This window comes from Sapajus apella, unplaced genomic scaffold, assembly GCF_009761245.1.
Source record: "Sapajus apella isolate SASKATOON/1434 unplaced genomic scaffold, GSC_monkey_1.0 scaffold166, whole genome shotgun sequence".
Lineage (NCBI taxonomy): Eukaryota > Metazoa > Chordata > Mammalia > Primates > Cebidae > Sapajus > Sapajus apella.
Window position 1 is genome coordinate 1,341,598 of NW_022437106.1, and position 18,943 is coordinate 1,360,540.

The 18,943-nt window shown below is 40.5% G+C and overlaps 1 protein-coding gene across 6 annotated transcripts in view; it reads right to left on the minus strand.

Annotated features, from left to right (window-relative positions):
* MRTFA (myocardin related transcription factor A) overlaps positions 1–18,943 on the minus strand; it is a 207,747-nt gene that overhangs the window by 91,665 nt on the left and 97,139 nt on the right. The window lies entirely within an intron of this gene.

Consider the following 18,943-nt stretch of genomic DNA (forward strand, 5'->3'; position numbering starts at 1 on the left):
AAAAAAAAAAAAAAAAAAAAAAAGAAAAGAAATACAAAAATTAGCTGGACATGGTGGTGCATGCTTGTAATCTCAGCTATTCAGGAGGCTGAGGCAGGAGCATTGCTTAAACCCGGGAGGTGGTGGTTGCAGTGAGCTGAGATTGCACCACTGCACTCCAGCCTGGGCAACAGGGTGAGACTCTGTCTCAAAAAAAAAAAAATAAAAAAAAAAAATTAAAGGGCATGATGGCAGGTGCCTATAATCCCAGCTACTCAGGAGGCTGAGGCAAGAGAATTGCTTGAGCCTGGGAGGCAGAGGTTACAATGAGCCAATATTGAGCCACTGCACTCCAGATTGGGTGACAGAGACAGACTCTGTCTCGAATTTAAAAAAAAAAAAAAAAAGGATTTATATATAAAGCATGTAGAACAGTACCTGGGCACAGGTGCTATTATTAAGATTAGCATAGTGGCTTCTAGGGAAAAATAAGTTTCTCATAACAGCAACTGAAGACAATCTGATTTGTCCCCAATTTGATTAAGTAACAAAAAATTAAAATAAATCACAGATGCTGATAGGATGTGAAAGAAACGGGTTTGTCTATTCCCAATAAGATTTATTAACACACCGGGCACAGTGGCTCATGCCTGTAATCAGCACTCTGGGAGGCTGAGGCAGGTGGATCATTTGAGATCAGGAGTTCAAGACCAGCCTGACCAACATGGTGAAACCCCATCTCCCATCTCTACTAAAAGTACCAAAAAAACTAGCAAGGTGTGGTCATGCATGTCTGTAATCTCAGCTACTCAGGAGGCTGAGGCAGGAGAATTGCTTGAACTTGAGAAGCAGAGGTTGCAGTGAGCTGAGATCAGGCCAATGCATCCCAGCCTGGGCAACAAAGTAAGATTCTGTGTTTAAAAAAAAAAAAAAATTTATTTACACTCATTACCACTTTCTATGGATATAATATATTCAGTTCATATTGGAATCCCTGGCTTCACAACTGAGGTTGTCTCTCAACTGGAAGTTTCTTTAAGGTGGAAGAACATTAGTAATATGTTCTTATAATAGTAACTGTGGTTTAAGGATGCTTTTTTGCAAAGTATGAGTTTGGCTTCCAGCTGGGCACGGTGGCTCACACCTATAATCCCAATACTTCTGGAGGCCAAAGCTGGAGGATCACTTGAGCTCAGGAGTTTGAGACCAGCCTGGGCAACACAGGGAGACCTTGTCTCTACCAAAAATAAAGATCTTGGTTTCTAAGATTACCACGTTTCTCTTTGTGTTCATAGTAGCTTTTAACAAGATGCTGGTATCAACAGCTCAACCCTCAAACATCCATGCTAACAGTAGAAAATACACTACACAGAAAGAAAAGATGGTAGACAAGTCCAACTATCTTTCAGAGTAGGAAGGAATGCTTGTATTTGTATTTAGTACTGAGTAATTGTTTCCAATTTTCTAGGAAGTCGCAAAGCTGCCATATTGTTTAACTATACAATTCTTCCTTTGTCAGAGTCCAGTGCCTTTTCAGCTTATCGTTTCATACTGGCAAATAACTATACAACTTTTCCTCATCTGTGATACAAAGATTAAAATAAGCAGAGATAGTCACATTCTAAACATTTTCTGGTTCACGCCTTCCTGTATTAGGGAAATCACTGTTTGGGCATAAAAGATCATCCATTCTAACTCTTACTGGGCAAATATCTTGTTTGTGTCAACAAAGTACTTTTGTAAATAGAATATAATGCCAATATCATTAAGTGTTTGAAAGAAAGATCTGCCAAAAATAACCCTGTTATGACCTACTCTTAGGATAATCCAGGGTTGATAAAAAGCCAAATTCTCCCCAGAGCGGATAAAGATTTGCCTCAGCCTAAGGCTATTTTCCCCTAACTGAGTTTCTAAACTTTCTTGTAAGCTTCTCTTTCTCATCCAGCTGGTCAAAGTTTTCTTATAACAACATACCACACAACTGAAAAGCTAAGTTTCAGGGTCTGAATTTTTGTTTACCTGATAGAAGTTACTGCTTTCTCCTAGTGGAGAAAACTTATCTCCAGAAAACTCTTCAATTACTTTCAGTAATCTAATGGCAACAGCTTTGCTACTAAAAATTTCCCAACATCTTCCTGTTGCGGCAGGTCCTGCTGAAATCCCCCTCCTCACAAGGAGGAATTTGAGTAAAAACACTGCCAACTTCAAGTTCCCTTAGGCAAATTTCCAGCCCCAGTCCGAGGCCATGAGGTTAAACATTTCTCAATGACGCAGGCTCCCTCTGAGGGAGGAACAAGAAAAAGAAAAAAATCAAAACGTATTCTTCCCAGTGCAGTAAATCAAGAAACAGCAGCCAAGTACTTAAAAAAAAGAAAAGTGAAGTTAAACTATATAATGTTTGCTCTGCCAAGGCCCCCAGTGGGAGTACAGAACCCAAATGAGAACTGTGGGATGAGAAAAATAACTGCAGAACCAGCAAACCAGTCAAACTGACAGATATTTCTCTAGACTCTCTATATAATCTCTAGAATACCAGTATAGTGTAAGGTTCCAGTCACTGTATAATTTACAATAACTAGGACAACTAAAGCAAAGTGATTGAATTAGTGTTTGGGGGTAAGGAATGGTTCACACATGAAGCAAATCGTGATTCAGGATTAAAATGTATATTAAGTGAGAGGTTGGGAAAACTAAAGGCAAGTACATTTAATCAACTTCTTAGTGAAAGAATATATAAGGCTGATTACAAAGAAGACAAACTCATGTGAGGGGCTGGTAGGGTTCTTGGACCTCTGGTCACTAGCAGATAAATCGATTGATTGAAATAAAACCCAAATTGTTTCCCAGAAACTGATTAATATATACAGAATTTTAGAGTTAAAAAGGGCCTAAATGCTTACAAGAAAATGCCAGTGATGAAAATGCCATATGTACACTGCTTTACTTCTCAAAGTGCTTTCATTGAATCATTAAATAAAAAGTATTATGTATCTGCTATGTGTTAGGAACTGGGAATACAGAAATTAGTTATCACCCCTGCTTTCATGGGGCATTCTTTTGACAATGAGACCTGCTAGGAATGAAAATGCAGTACACAATCGCTTTCTGGTGATATGCAGTAAACCTAGGGAGAGCATAGCAGAAGGAGCACCTCAGTTTCTAGTGGAATCCAAGATAGCACACGTCTCAGAAGAGGTAGCCCTTAAACTGAGACCTGAAGGATGAGAAGGCTGGCAAGCAGAAAAAGGAACAGTTATATGCAAAGGCAGAGGAACTATTATATGCAAAGGAATAGAAAGTAAAAAGCACAAAGTATTCTGGGAACCAAAAGCTGGTCAGTACTGCTGGAGACTGTGAGTTTGGAAGTGATATGAGATAACCACCTACGTCAGAGACCAGACAAATAAAACAGTTTAAGTTTTACCTCACAAGAAATGGAGGAATTGTGAGCAGGAGAAGAAAAGGATTAGAATTGGTAGTCAGCAAAAGTATCTTGGCAGCTGAATGGGCAGATTAGAGGAAAGCTGAACTATAGCCAGGGAACCCAATAACAAGTCCCCTGAAACCACAGAGAAAAATCCTGAGAATACCATATAGGGCGGAGAGAAAAAATATAAGGGGTCAAGGTAGAGGTAAAATCTAGAGAACTAAGAAGTCAAATAGATGTGACAAGTACAACCAGAAAGGAAGAATCGAGATTGACTCCTAATTTTCTGGCTAGGGCAACTGGCACTATAAATTAGGGTATGCAGGCTTGGGGATAGTCACAGGGAATGGTGATATCAGTTTAAATCCATGCAGGAAGAATTAGTGGATTAACTGAATCTAGAACTCAGGAAATAGGTCAGGGATATAGATATAAATACACACATCACATTTGAATACCTTTCCTATTTGGAGGAAATTCTAAGATGGGGGAACACAGTCACCTTTTCCCACTACAGGAACTGACAGTAACAGAAATTCCTCTTTCTGTTCCCTGGCATCTAATTCACAAATGTATAACCCAAGTCAGTAAGATCCTCCTATGTAGATCTTCAAATATGGAAAGAATAAGACAAATGTGGAAAATATAAACAGAAATTATTCATGGCACTGTGGCAAGTGCCTACTGGTTGCAGTGCCAACAGCAGCAGATGTTCATGGAAGACCAGGCCAGCAGCAGTGGCAGAGAAGGTCCAGCGAGCAGTGCTAGAGACAGAGTCCTCAGCTGACTGGTCCCATTATATGGTCTTCACCAAGTCTTGCCTCACTCAATTTCTGCTCATTTTCTAAACTGTGTTATCCAGCCTTCCTTTTAAGGCTGTGCATTAATACTTTTCTAATAAATTTATTGTATGCTTAGGTTAACCAAGATTTTGTGAAGAACTCTGAGTAGTATAGAATGAGAAACGCACCCAATACAGGAGTACCCAGATATATAAGGCAAGTTCTTAATGACTTATAAAGAGACTTAGACTCCCACATAATAATAGTGGGAGACTTAACATCACATTGTCAGTATTAGACAGATCAATGAGACAGAAAATTAATAAGGATATCCAGGACTTGAACTCAGACCTGGAACAAGTAAATTTAATAAACATTTACAGACCTCTCCACCCCAAATCCACAAAACATACTTTCTTCTCAGTACCACATCACACCTACTCTAAAAGTGACTATACAATTGGAAGTAAATCATTCCTCAGTAATTGCATAGCATTTCACAGGTTTAAATGAAATATTGGTTTGCTGCTTGTTTGTTATTTTCCTCCCTTATTCCTTCCTGTCTCCATTTTAAGCACAATTATTGGCATAAAAGAGGTTTTTAATGCCCATTTTTAGACTGTATTCTAGCGTGGGCAATAGAGCAAGATTTCTGTTCTCTCTCTTTCTCTTCCTCTTTCTTTCATTTTTTCTTTCTTTTTCTTTTTTCTCTTTAAAAAAAAAGAGAATGAGAAGAGAACATCGAACAGGTAAGATAAAGCCTAGAACGGGCCCACTATATATATATAGGGTGGCTAGAGGTCGCCAGTGAAATTAAATTCCTATGTGTTATCTCATTCCATCCTTATAATCCCTTGTGAAGAAAATAAGGCAAGAATCATATCTTTATTTTAGGATAAATAAGCTGAGGCTAAAAGAGATTAAGATCATACAGTTCTTTTTGCTAGCCAAGGGTGTCCTCAAAAAAGTTGTTTTACAAGTGCTCACTCATTAAAGGAGATCTTAAATGACAATACTAATTTTAACACCAAATGTCAATGGGCACAGATGAAAACCACATATGGGTTCCAATGCCGGTCTTCCAGCTTCTTCAATTTTGGTACTATAAAGAAGATCCTAACAAAAGCACTAAATTCCTTATAGGTAATCACCAAGAAACCTATCTAATGAGGATCCTTGCCATCACCTTCCATGGCTCATTCAGTGTACCTTGGTTACTGCTTAAAGAATATATCATAAGCTAAAGGGATTCCTCAAGTGGAAGAAGGGATCTTCTATCCCTAACCATGAGAACCACTGTGGGAATGAGAGGTTGAGAGCTTTCAAAAGATGATTTCTCAACTTCATTCCTTTGGGATATGTCACAGCCAGGAAGGGAGAAACTGGAAAAAGCAGCTTTCACAAGCTGCCAAATCCATGTCCTAGTCCCAGGGGATAATTAGCCAGTGAGGTTTTGCGGAGCTGATGTAATGTTGGCAGAGGCTAATGTTTTACGGTTGAACATGTAGCCTCTTGATATTTAGCTACAGGGCTAAAAGGAAATCACACCCATAACTCCACCACTTAGAAATGTGCATCTTAAAAGTAATTTGTAAAGTTTAACTGATCCATCTTTATCATGATTAGTTAAGAACGTTTGTTAAACTATAAATTTTCTAAAATTTTATATAACTATTTTGCTATGAGAAGAAATTTCTAAGTAACAGAGACAATTTAGAAAGCTTAAAGTAACAAAAAAATTAGGAGAAAGGGAAGTTTTCCAAGGAGTAAAGTCTGCTCATGGCACTTTAATCCCACTGCCAGCATACCAAGTGTAAAGCCATCTGATGAGCTTATGAAAACAACTTTTGAGCCGGGTGAGGTGGCTCATGCCTGTAATCCCAGCACTTTGGGAGGTCGAGGTGGGCGGATCATGAGGTCAAGAGATGGAGACCATCCTGGCCAACATGGTGAAACTTTGTCTCTACTAAAAATACAAAAATTAGCCAGATGTGGTGGCAGGCGCTTGTAGTTCCAGCTACTTGGGAGGCTGAGGCAAGAGAACTCTTGAACCCGGGAGGGGGAGGTTGCAGTGAGCCGAGATAGCGCCACTGCACTCCAGCCTGGGTGACACAGCGAGACTCCATCTCAAAAAAAAAAAAAAGAAAACAACTTTTGAAACTGGGTACTCTAAGCCAAAAGTTTTCAGAAGTACCAAATCTCTCACAAAAATTGTCAATCTTAGAAACCTTAGAAGTATTCTGAGATGCAGGAGGTAAGAATTAATGAACAAGGAGCAGAAATATTAAAATATTAACACTCTTGATTTGAATTTGGACTGTTAAACTTCAAAAACAATGCTTGCAGGCCAGGCCAGGCCTGGTGGCTTGCACGTGTAATCCCAGGACTTTAGGAGGCCAAGGCAGGTGAAACTCCTGAGGTCAGGAGTTCAAGACCAGCCTGGCCAACATGGCAAAGCCCCTTCTCTACTAAATAAAAAAATTAGCTGGCAGAGTGGTGTGTGCCTGTACTCCTAGCTAATAGGGAGGCTGAGGCAGGAGAATCACTTGAACCCGGGAGGCAGAGGTTGCAGCGAACCAAGATTGTGCCATTGCTCTCCAGCCTGGGCAACAAGAGCAAAGACTCTGTCTCAAACAAAATAAATTAATTAAAAAAAGAAAAGAAATGCTTGCCATTTTTTTTTTTAAAGTTGAGTCCTTTGACTTAAATATGCTGCAATGATCTCCAAAGCCTGAACAAAATTAAGTACATTAATAAAAAAGTCAAATCCCTAATGAGTAAGCCAAAATATATAGTACTTTTAAATATGTGCTAGCTCCTTAATAAGAGAAAACTTTGGGCTGGGCATGATGGCTCACACTTGTAATCCTAGTATTTTTGGGAGGCTGAGGCAGGAGAATTACTTAAGCCAGGAGTTCGAGACCAGCCTGGGCAACATAACAAAATCCTGTCTCTAATTAAAGTAATTGTTTTAAATTAGAAGGGGCCAGGCATGGGGGCTCATGCCTCTAATCCAAGCCCCTTGGGAGGCCAAGGCAGGTGGATCACCTGAGGTGAGGAGATTGAGAACAGCCTGGCCAAGATGGCGAAACCCCATCTCTACTAAAAATACAAAAAAACTAGCTGGACACTACAGGTGTGGTGGTGCACACCTGTAGTCCCTGCTACTCAGGAGACTGAGGCAAGACAATCACTTGAACGCAGGCGGTGGAGGTTGGCAGTGAGCTGAGATCATGCCACTGCACTCCGGCCTGGGCAATAGAGTGAGACTCCGTCTCTATAATAAAATAAAAAATAAAAGTTAAAAAGAGACAATTTCTGATCAACTTTGGGTAGAAGTGTATCCATTCAGGAATACGGATATGAAGACTCTGGTTTATTTATCCCTGCAATCTCCCAAGAATTGAGAATCATGTTTCTCAAAATGAATGGTGGGGAGGGGGAAGTCAGAGATGATACAAAAAAGTCCTACGTACATTTTTTTTTTGTTGTTATTTTTAACTTTTAGTCATTTAAAAAATGTACAGTTAATATTTTCTTTTTTTAACTATAGTCACCCTGTTGTGCTAACAAATACTAGGTCTCACTCATTCTTTTTAACATTTTTGGTACCCAATAAATATCCCCACTTCCCCTGCTTTTCACTATACTTCCCAGCCTCTGGCAACCATCCTTTTACTCTCCATTTCCCCGAGTTCAACTGCTTTAATTTTCAGCTCCCACAAGTAAGTGAGAACATGCCATATTTGTCTTTCTGTGCCTGGTTTATTTCCCTTAACATAATGACCTCCAGTTCTATCCATGTTGTTGCAAATGATGAGATTTCATTCATTTTGGGGCTGAATAACATTCCACGCGTCTATATACCACATTTTCTTTAGCCATTCAGCTGTTGATGGACACTTAGGTTGATTCCAAATCTAGGTTATTTTATTTATTTATTTTTCTTTTTGAGACGGAGTTTCACTCTTGTTACCCAGGCTGGAGTGCAATGGCGCCATCTCAGCTCACCACAACCTCCGTCTCCTGGGTTCAAGCAATTCTCCTGCCTCAGCCTCCCAAGTAGCTGGGACTACAGGCATGCGCCACCATGCCCAGCTAATTTTTGTATTTTTAGTAGAGACGGGGTTTCACCATGTTGACCAGGATGGTCTCAATCTCTTGACCTCATGATCCACCCGCCTCGGCCTCCCAAAGTGCTGGGATTAAAGGTGTGAGCCACCACGCCCAGCCCTAAATCTAGGTTATTGTAAATAGTGCTGCATTAAATGTGTCAGTGCAGTTATCTCTTTGATATACAGATTTTCTTTCTTTTGGGGGTATAACCAGCAGTGCAATTGCTGGATCATAGATCTATTTTTAGCTTTTTGAGGAACCTCCAAAGTGTTCTCCATAGTGGTTGTACTAAATTACATTCCCACCAACAATGTACAAGAGTTCCCTTCTCTCCACATCCTCACCAGCATTTGTTATTGCCTGTCTTTTGGATACAAGCCATTTTAGCTGGAGTAAGATGATATCTTACTGTAGTTTTGACTTGCATTTTTCTAATGATCAATGATGTTGAGCACCTTTTTTATACTTGACTGCCATTTGTACATCTTCTTTTGAGAAATGTTTTAGATCTTTGCCCACCTTTTAATCACATTAGATTTTTTTCCCATAGAGGTGTCTGAACTCCTTATATATTCTGGTTACTAACCCCTTGTCAGAGGGGTAGTTTGCAAATATTTTCTCCCATTCTGTAGGTTGTCTGCTCACTTTGTTGATTGCTGTCTTTGTTTTGCTGAAGCTTTTTAATTCTAAGTGATCCCATTTGTCCATTTTTGCTTTGGTTGCCTGTGCTTGCAGGGTGTTACTCAAGAAATCTTTGCCCTGTCCCATGTCCTGGAAAGTTTCCCCAAAATTTTCTTTTGGTAGTTTCATAGTTTGAAGTCTTAGATTTAAGTGTTTAACTCATTTTGATTTGATTTTTGCAAATGGCAAGAGACAGGAATCTGGTTTCATTCTTCTGCATATGGATATCCAGTTTTCCCAGCACCATTTATTGAAGAGACTGTTCTTTCCCCAATGTATATCCTTGACACTTTTGTCAAAAATGAGTTTACTGTATATGTATGGATTTATTTCTGTATTCTCTATTCTGTTCCACCGGTCTGTGTGTCTGTTTTTATGCCAGTGCCATGCCTTTTTGGTTTCTACACCTCTGCGGTATAATTTTAGGTCAGGTAATCTGATTTCTCTAGTTTTGTTCTTTTTGCTTAAGACAGTTTTGGCTTTTCTGGGTGTTTTGTGATTCAATATAAATTTTAGGATTGTTTTTTCTATTTCTGTGAAGAATGTCATTGGTATTTTGATGAGGATTGCATTGAATCTGTAGATTGCTTTGGGTAGATGAACATTTTAACAATGTTAAAATATTGATTCTTCCCATCGATGAACACGGAATATCTTTCCTTTTTTTATGTGTGTCCTCTTCAATTTCTTACATCAATCTTGTTTTATTTCTTTTTTTTCCCCTAATATGGGTTGTCACCAAGCATCAATGTTTTATAGTTTTTATTGTCCTTTTTTAATTGAGTTGGAGTCTCATTCTGTTGCCCAGGCTGGAGTGCAATGGTGTGAACTTGGCGCACTGCAAGCTCCACCACCCAGGTTCAAGCAATTCTCAATCTCAGCCTCCAAAGGAGTTGGGATTATAGATGCGAGCCACCATGCCCAGATAATTTTTGTATTTTTTTTTTAGTGGAGATGGGGGTTTCATCATGTTGGCTAGGCTGGTCTCAAACTCCTAACCTCAAGTGATCTACCTGCCTCAGCCTCCCAACGTGCTGGGATTACAGACGTGAGCCACCACGCCCAGCCCCTCCTACCTCTTATAAAGGAATGGTTTGTGTTTGCTCTTCAGGGAAATATTTCTTTGGAGAAATAACCAGGTTGAAGTACCTGGACACAGAATGAAATGGCTTTCTTCTCGATCTCTTCAATATTTTATATTCATTAAATTCTTTCATTCATTAACATACACTTACTTAGCATTTACTATGTATCAAGCCCCCTAATAAGATCCTGGATATAAAATGCTAAAACCATAAGATACCTGCCTTTGCAGCATTTTCAGTCTAGTAAGAGAAATACACATTAAACAACCCCCAAAAATCTCATAAAATAATCACATATGTGGCTGGGTGTGTTGGATCATGCCTGTAATCCCAGCACTTTGGGAGGCTGAGTCAAGAAGATCTCTTGAGGCCAGGAGTTGGAGACCAGCCGGACAACACGGCAAAACCCTATCTCTACTAAACATACAAAAATTAGCTGGATGTGGTGGCATGTACCTGTAATTCCAGCTACCAGGTGGCTAGGGCACGAGAATCGTTTGAACCCAGGAGACGGAGGAACCTAGAAAGCCAAGAGAGTGAATGGAACCTAGAAAGCAAAGAGAAAACAGCAGCAGGTAAAGTTGAAGAGGTAGGCAGAACAGAGAAAACAGAGCCACTCATATCAGAAAACTCGCCTACCAGTATACGAGAACAAACATTGACTGCAGGACTAGATATTATTTAACCTCTTATTCCGAACTACCTAAAACAGAATATAATCCCTCTGCAGATGGCGACATTTTCGGTAGATTCTCAAACACCTTTCATGCAACATCTAGCACGTGACAAATTCTGTACATACACACATATATATACTATTTCCTCAAACTCAAACTTTTCTAGAAACATCCAAACTACCTACCTTAGTTGGGATTAAACATATGTTTAGTGACTGAGTCAGTTGACCAAAAGCCTACATGCAAGAGGATCTTCAGGATAAAACAATGGAAGATTATTTGCAAACATCTCAGGGACTGACTTAGCTGATATAAAACTTAACTGGTAAGAAGCTTCTGGTACAAAAAACAAAAAACAAAAAACAAAAAAAAAAAAAAAAGAAAGAAAAGAGAAAAAACAAAGAAGTTTCTGGGCTGGGCACGGTGGCTCATGCCTGTAATCCCAACACTTTGGGAGGCCGAGGTGGGTGGATCATTTGAGGTCAGGAGTTTGAGACCAGCCTGGCCAACATGGTGAAACCCAGTCTCTTATAACAATACAAAAATTACCTGAGCGTGATGGCAGGCACCTGTAATCCCAGCTACTCAGAAGGTTAAGGCAGAGAGTTGCTTGAACCTGGGAGGTGGAGGCTGCAGTGAGCCAAGATCACACCACTGCACTTCAGCCTGGGTGACAGAGCAAGACTCCATCTCAAAAAAATTAATTAAAAAAAAAATTTTTTTTTTTTTTAAGTTTCAGAAAGCCTTCTCAAAAGAGAAGGAAGGGAAGAAACAAGGGAACTTTTTTTCTTACCAGAGCCAACAAGGACCGTCACACAGCAAATGTTCCTGCTCTAAAGATATACAGGTTTAATTTTAATTCCAACCCACAGAAACTATTAGCTACAACGGAAAAAATGTCTAATGTACGCTTATGGCAAGACACGCTAGAAGTTTTGCTTAGTTTCAAACATATGACACTGGTTTTGGACACAGGTGTCAGAAACATTACTACACGTAATTCCAAATAGCATCCCTTCTAATCCTTGTGAACAGGTACAAGAGTCACAGTTAAAAACAAGGAAGCTTCTATGCAAAGGTAAGGGCTTGTCTTATAAAAGCTTTTTTTTAATGTCAAACTTATTTTTTTAAAAATAAGGCCATTCCTATGCAGAAACATGGTCTAAGACAACAGGATTTTTTTCTTTTTTTTTTCTTTTCTTGGCCACAGGCTCTCACTCTGTCACCCAGGCTGGAGTGCAGTGGCATAATCACAGCTCACTGCAGCCTCGACTTCCTGACCTCGAGCAATTCTCCTGCCTCAGCCTTCCGAATAGATGTGGCTACAGGGTGTACACTACCACACCTGGCTAATTTTTTATTATTTGTGGACATGGGGGTCTCACTATGTTGCCCAGGCTGGTCTTGAGGTCCTATTCCTCCTCAAGCAATCCTCTTGCCTTGGCATCCCAAAGTGCTGGGATTACAGGTATGAGCCACTATGCCCGCCCCCTTAAAATACATATTTGAAGAGAAGAAAAAGTTGGAGCATTTTTTTGTTTGTCTTTTACATTCACGTTGTAGTGTTCTCGCAGGGAAAGACAAAACAGGAAGGGAAGGAGGACTAAAAAGTCAAGTAGGCTAAGTACTGGGAGAATGGATCAAAGGAACCTAGACAAGTTGGAACAGCCTATCAAGAGCTAACATACAGGGTCTGAAACAGGGCTTGAAGTTCACGTGAAAGGAATATAGTTTAGTGGTATAAACAGCAGAGATTCTTATGCCAAGCCAGCTGGGTACAATCTTAGCTGTACCACTTACCAAGTGTGTGGCATTGAACAGGTTTCAGATCCACTTTGTCCCTCAATTTCCTTATCTGTAAAATGGGGTAAGACCATCCATCTCACATAGTTGTTGCAAAGAGTAAGAGTTAATATACGTAAGGAGCTTGGTATACTGTCCGGCACACTGCAATGTTGCGATTTATAATAAATATGTGTTTGATCTTTGTCCTCATTCCTGGCACTGAGGTCCTAAAATTGGACCTTGAAATTTCAAAATGATAATAATAAAGGTGAAAGGAGCCTCTTTTGTTATTTGTAACAGGTCCCTTTCAACCATACCTGAGTTTATGTTAATAAGCTGACTTTGGAAAGCCCTTAAGGTGAGGGCTGGTTGCCAGGGAAAACAATCATGTGATCAGAGGATGAAAACTTGCAGCCCTACTGTACTCTGACTTCTGGGGAGGCAAGAGGGGCTGGAGATTGACCTACTCACCAACGGCCAATGATGTCACTAATCATACCTACATAATGAAGACTCCATAGTAACCGAAAAGTACAGGGTTTGGAGAGCTTCCAGACTGATAGACCCAGGCACTGTTGGGAGGATGGTATGTCCACAGAAGGCATGGGAGCTCCACACAACCCCCCTCACAGCTCACCCTATGCTTCTCTCCCATTTGTCTGTTCCTGAGTTATATCCTTTAAAATAAACTGATAAATTTAAGTAAAGGGTTTAAGTTCTGCAAGTCATTCTAGCAAATTCTAGAGAAGGAGGTTGTGGAAACCTCTAATTTGTAGCCAAGCCAGACAGAAACTGTGAATAACCTGAGGACCCGCCACTATGGATTGGCATCTGAAGTTGGGGGAAGTCTTGTGAGCCTGAGCCCTTAACCTGTGGGGTCTGCACTAACCAACCAGGGAATTAGTGTCAAAACTGAGTTAAATTGTAGAACACCCAGTTGGTGTCCAGATGATTGGAGAATTGGTTGTTGGTGAGGAAAAAAAACCCAACACATCTGATATCATCAGTGGTGGAGTGTTGAAAGGAGGAGTACCCAAAAAAAAAAAAAAAATCACACACACAAAACAGTGTTAGCCGGCCAGGTACAGTGGCTCACGCCTATAATCCCAGCACTTTGGGAGGCCAAGGCGGGCAGATCACCTGAGGTCGGGAGTTCAAAACCAGCCTGACCAACATGGAGAAACCCTGTCACTACTAAAAATACAAAATTAGCCAGGCGTGGGGGTGAATGTCTGTAATCCCAGCTACTTGGGAGGCTGAGGCAGAAGAATCGCTTGAATCTGGGAGGTAGAGGTGGCGGTGGGCCAAGATCACGTCATTGCACTCCAGCCTGGGCAACAAGAGCAAAACTCCGTCTCAAAACAACACAACACAAAACAAAACAAAAAAAAACAGTGTCTATTTTTCCTCTTCATGCACTGTAAACTCTAAGGATTAGCTATTATTATTTTAAATATATTTATTTTTGCTGGAATTCTTACAAAATCCACTTAGAATTCCATATTCCAGAAATATACCTCTTTTATGTCTTTGTGATATTTGTTTTGGAGGCTTTTGGTGATGGTGGTGGTGGTGGTGGTGGTGGTGGTTTTGTTTTTGGTTTTTAAGCAAGGTCTCTCACTTGGTCGCCCAAGCCGGAGTACAGTGGCAGGATCTCAGCTCACTGCAACCTCTGCCTTCCGGTCTCAAGAGACGCTCCTGCTTGGTCTGTTTTTAATAAAGTTAGTGTAGTCTGTGCTTAAGGGAAACAATAAAAAAAAATGTGTCCACCTGTGGGGCAGAATTTTAAATGGAAAACTACCTGAGTTTAGACTTGGTGGGACCTGAAAAATAAGTGAGGATGGGTATATGGGGGTAGAAGGAAACTCGGGGATAAAACTCAGGGCAACCTATCGAGATGGTCCTTCTCTCTTAGAGATTATCCTCTAGAATTTTTCTCAAACCTTGGAAGGTTTTGTGTAATATTTTATTTAGGTAGCTCACTTCTTGGCAAGAGACCAGGGTTGAGAGACAAATGTGATGTAGGTAGAAAAGAAGCTCATACACTTGGTTTTGTTTTAACATTACCTAGCAATGCTGCCCGCTCTTCTCATGCTTGCTTACTTCCTTCAGGGGTCATTTTAACTCCAACTTCCTTGTGCCCAAACTAGCTCAAAGCACTCCAAAGTGGAGGTGATAGGCAATCACCCTGATCTGTTATACCCAATTTGAGGCATTTTTCTGTTGTACACAAAAGCAAAAAAGCAACAGAATGTTCCATTAACTTAAAAAAACTTAAGAATAATCACACCTACTCATGGGTTCTGAAAAGTGCGGTAACAGGCTGGTACAAAGGCCTAAGAGAAGAGCCTGAGTCAAAGTGATCAATCTAGTTTCACTTTGGAAACAGGACAGAAAAGTGGAGATAGTAACTAACAACAGCTTCTGAAGTTGGGGGAAGTCTTGTGAGCCTGAGCCCTTAAACTGTGGAGTTTGCACTAACTCTAAGGAATTAATGTCAAAACTGGGTTAAACTGTAGAACACCCAGTTGGTGTCCAGATGGTTGGAGAATTGGTTGGTGGTGAGGAAAAATACCCCCACACATCAACGTCAGAGTCCATAAGGTAAATTTTATAATAGTCATTGACCTTATAATAATAAGAGATGAGAATTTTAACCTAAAAGTCATTTTAAGCTTACAACAACTAGAGATAATTTTATAAGTTTTAAAAACTAACATTATTGAACTTCAATTGACACAATAAACTTCACCCAGTGTACACAATTCAGTGCATTCTGACAACTGCACATACCTATATACCTACGACAATCAAGAGATATATTTTCACCCCTAGAGTGTTCTTGTGCCCCTCTGTACTCAGTTTTTCCTTCCACTTCCAGCCCCACACAATCACTGATCTGCTATTACTCCAGAGAAACCTGAGATTTTTCTTCAATTTAAAAAACTGAGATACAATTCACATACTATAAAATTCAAAGTGCATAATTCCATAGTTTCTCACCACTATCTAATTCCAGAGCATTTTCATTGCCCCCAAAATAAACCCTGTATCCATCAGTGGTCACTCTCCATTTCTTATTCTGGACATTTCACTTAAATGGAATCAAACAATGTATGGCTTTCTGTCTCTATCTTCTTTCACTTGGAATTTTTTTTTTTTTTTTTTTTTTTTTTTTGGTGACAGAGTTTCACTCTTGTTGTCCACAATGGAGAGCAGTGGCACAATCCTGGCTCACCACAACCTCCGTCTCCTGGATTCAAGCAATTCTCCTGCCTCAGCCTCCCGAGCAGCCGGGATTACTGGCATGAGTGACCACACCCGGCTAATTTTGTATATTTAGTAGAGATGGGATTTCTCCATGTTGGTCAGGCTGGTCTCGAACTCCCAACCTCAGGTGATCCGTCCACCTAGGCCTCCCAAAGTGCTGGGGTTACAGTCATGAGCCACCTTATGCCCAGCCCTTGGGAAATGTTTTTAAGGTTCATTCATTTATTCTTTTTAGGATCGAGTCTCATTCTGTCACCCAGGCTAGAGTGCAGCGGCTTGATCTCCGTTCACTGCAAGCTCTATCTCCCAGGTTCAAGCAATTGTTGTGCCTCAGCCTCTCGAGTAGTACAGGCACACGCCGCCACGCCTGGATAATTTTGTATTTTTAGTAGACATAGAATTTCACCATGTTGCCCAGGCTGCTGTCGAATTACTGGGCTCAAGCCATCCCCCTGCCTCGGCCTCCCAAAGTGCTGGGATTACAGGACTGAGCCACTGCTCACAGCCAAGGTTCATTCATTTTATAACATATATCAAGTTATTTCTTTTTATGAGTGAATAATATTCTATTGTATAGCTATACCATATTTTGTTTATTCATGAACTGAAGGACATTTGGGTTGTTTCCACTTTTAAGCTATTTTGAATATGCTGCTATGAATATTTATGTGTGCATTTTTACAAGGACAAATGTTTTCAATTTTCTAGGGTATATATCTAGGAGTGGAATTGCTAGGTCACAGGATCTGTGTTTAACTTTTTGAAAAGCTGCCAAATGGTCTGCAGTTTTTAAATTAAACTTTTCATTTTGAGATAATTATAGATTCACATGTAGCTATAAAAAATAATACAGGCCGGGCGCGGTGGCTCACGTCTGTAATCCCAGCATTTTGGGAGGCCCAGGCGGGTGGATCACGAGGTCAAGAGATCGAGACCATCCTGGTCAACACGGTGAAACCCGGTCTCTACTAAAGCTACAAAAAATTAGCTGGGCATGGTGGCGCGTGCCTGTAATCCCAGCTACTCAGGAGGCTGAGGCAGGAGAATTGCCTGAACCCAGGAGGCGGAGGTTGCGGTGAGCCGAGATCGCGCCATTGCACTCCAGCCTGGGTAATGAGAGCGAAACTCCGTCTCAAAAAAAAAAAAAAAAAGAAATAATACAAAGAGCTTATGTATCCTTTACTTAGTTTCCTCCAATGGTAACATCTTACAAAACTATATTACAATATTACAACCAAAATACTGGCACTGATAGAGTGAACATACACATTTCCATCACCTTAAGGATCCCTCATGCTGACCTTTTATAGCCACATCCACTTCTAGCCCCATGCCATTCACAGGCCCTGACAATATGATTAATTTGTACTTCGTATCTTTAATTTCGTCCTTTCAAGAATGTTATATAAACAGAATCATACCATATGTAACATTTTAAGATTTGCTTTTTTCATTCAGAATAATTCTCCAGAGTCATTAAGGGTGTTGTATTTCTCAAAAGTTTGCCCCTTATTTGAGACGGAGTCTCGCTCTGTCACCCAGGCTGTGGCTGAGTGCAGCGGTGCAATCTTGGCTCACTGCAATCTCTACCTCCTAAGTGCAAGCAATTCTCCTGCTTCAGCCTCCCAAGTACCTGGGACTATGGGCGCCCACCACAACGCCTGGCCAATTTTTGTATTTGTAGTAGTGATGGGGTTTTACCATGTTGGCCAGGCTGTTCTCCAACTCCTGACTGCAAGTGATCCACCAACCTCGACCTCACAAAGGGCTGGGATTCCCAGCCTCAAATGAATTTTTGTGTAACATACAAGGTAAGAGTCAATGTTCTATTTCCCCTTCTCTTTTAATTTTTTTTAACATACAGATAGTCAGTTCTTTCCTGGTTTGTTAAGTTTTTATAGCCAGTTCTTTCCTGGTTTGTTAAGTTTTTATTTAAACCAGAGCTAGAAAATAATTAAAATAACTCTACCTCTACACACTCAAAACCACCACCATGACACAATTCTGCCATTTCCGTAGAACAGAAAATCCCCACACCTTCAGAGGGCGCAGGACTGAGCAGCAAGTTCTATCAGTTTGCAGGAGTAGTTCAACTTCTAGACAACGGAAAATATCTTTCTCTGAAGTTACTATACGAGTTCACACTGAAGGGAAAGAAGAGGGTGAGCCTTTTTCCCAAGATGCTGTGAGATGTGTTGGATTTACTCTCACTCATAACTGTGCAGGATGGTTGCTTTCATTCAGAATAGTTTTGTTTTGAGGCAGGGTCTCACTCTGTCACCCAGGCTGGAGCGCAGTGGCATGGTCTCAGTTCACTGCAACCTCTGCTTCCCGGATTCAAGCGATTCTCCAGCCTCAGCCTCCCGAGTAGCTAGAATCAGAGGTATGCACCACCATGCTGGGCTAATTTTTTTTATTTTTAGTACAGACTGGGTTTCCCCATGTTGGCCAGGCTGGACGCCAACTCCTGACCTCAAGTGATCCCCTCCTCATCCTCTCAAAGTGCTGGGATTACAGACGTGAGCCACCGGTTTTCAGGATGGTTTCAACCAACTTCAACAGAACCAACTAACAATGGCCTTGAGCAACACAGAAGGGTAGCACAGGAGTTCCAAAGATCAGTAGTTTGAAAATCAGGTCATGGGGAGTCCACACTACATGATCTTGGGTAAGTCACTTAACGTTCTTAGCCCTCTGTTTGTTCATGTGTAAAACCAAGGTTTGTTATCAGGTCATGTCTAAGATCCCTATCCACTTCAACATTCTACAATGCCAAAAATAGGCCTATTGGTTCTTTCTTAGAAAAATCAAGAAAAATGCAAAAAAAAAAAAAAAAAAAAAAAAAAGTTGTCAAATTGTGAACATTTATCTAACACAGAGCACTATATTAGGAGTAGGTTTTCTTTGTTGTTTCCTGTTTTACCCTATTTTTCCATACTAATTAGACATCATATAAATCCAACATATCTCATAGCATCATGGGAAATAAAAATAAAATATATTTTGGAACTGAACTTCTCATCTTTAATATGCATGTGACAATAGACAGGGCCTCACTTTGTGGTCCAGGCTGGAACACAGTGGTACAAACATGGTTCACTGCAGCCTTGACCTCTCAGGCTCAAGTGATCCTCCTACTTC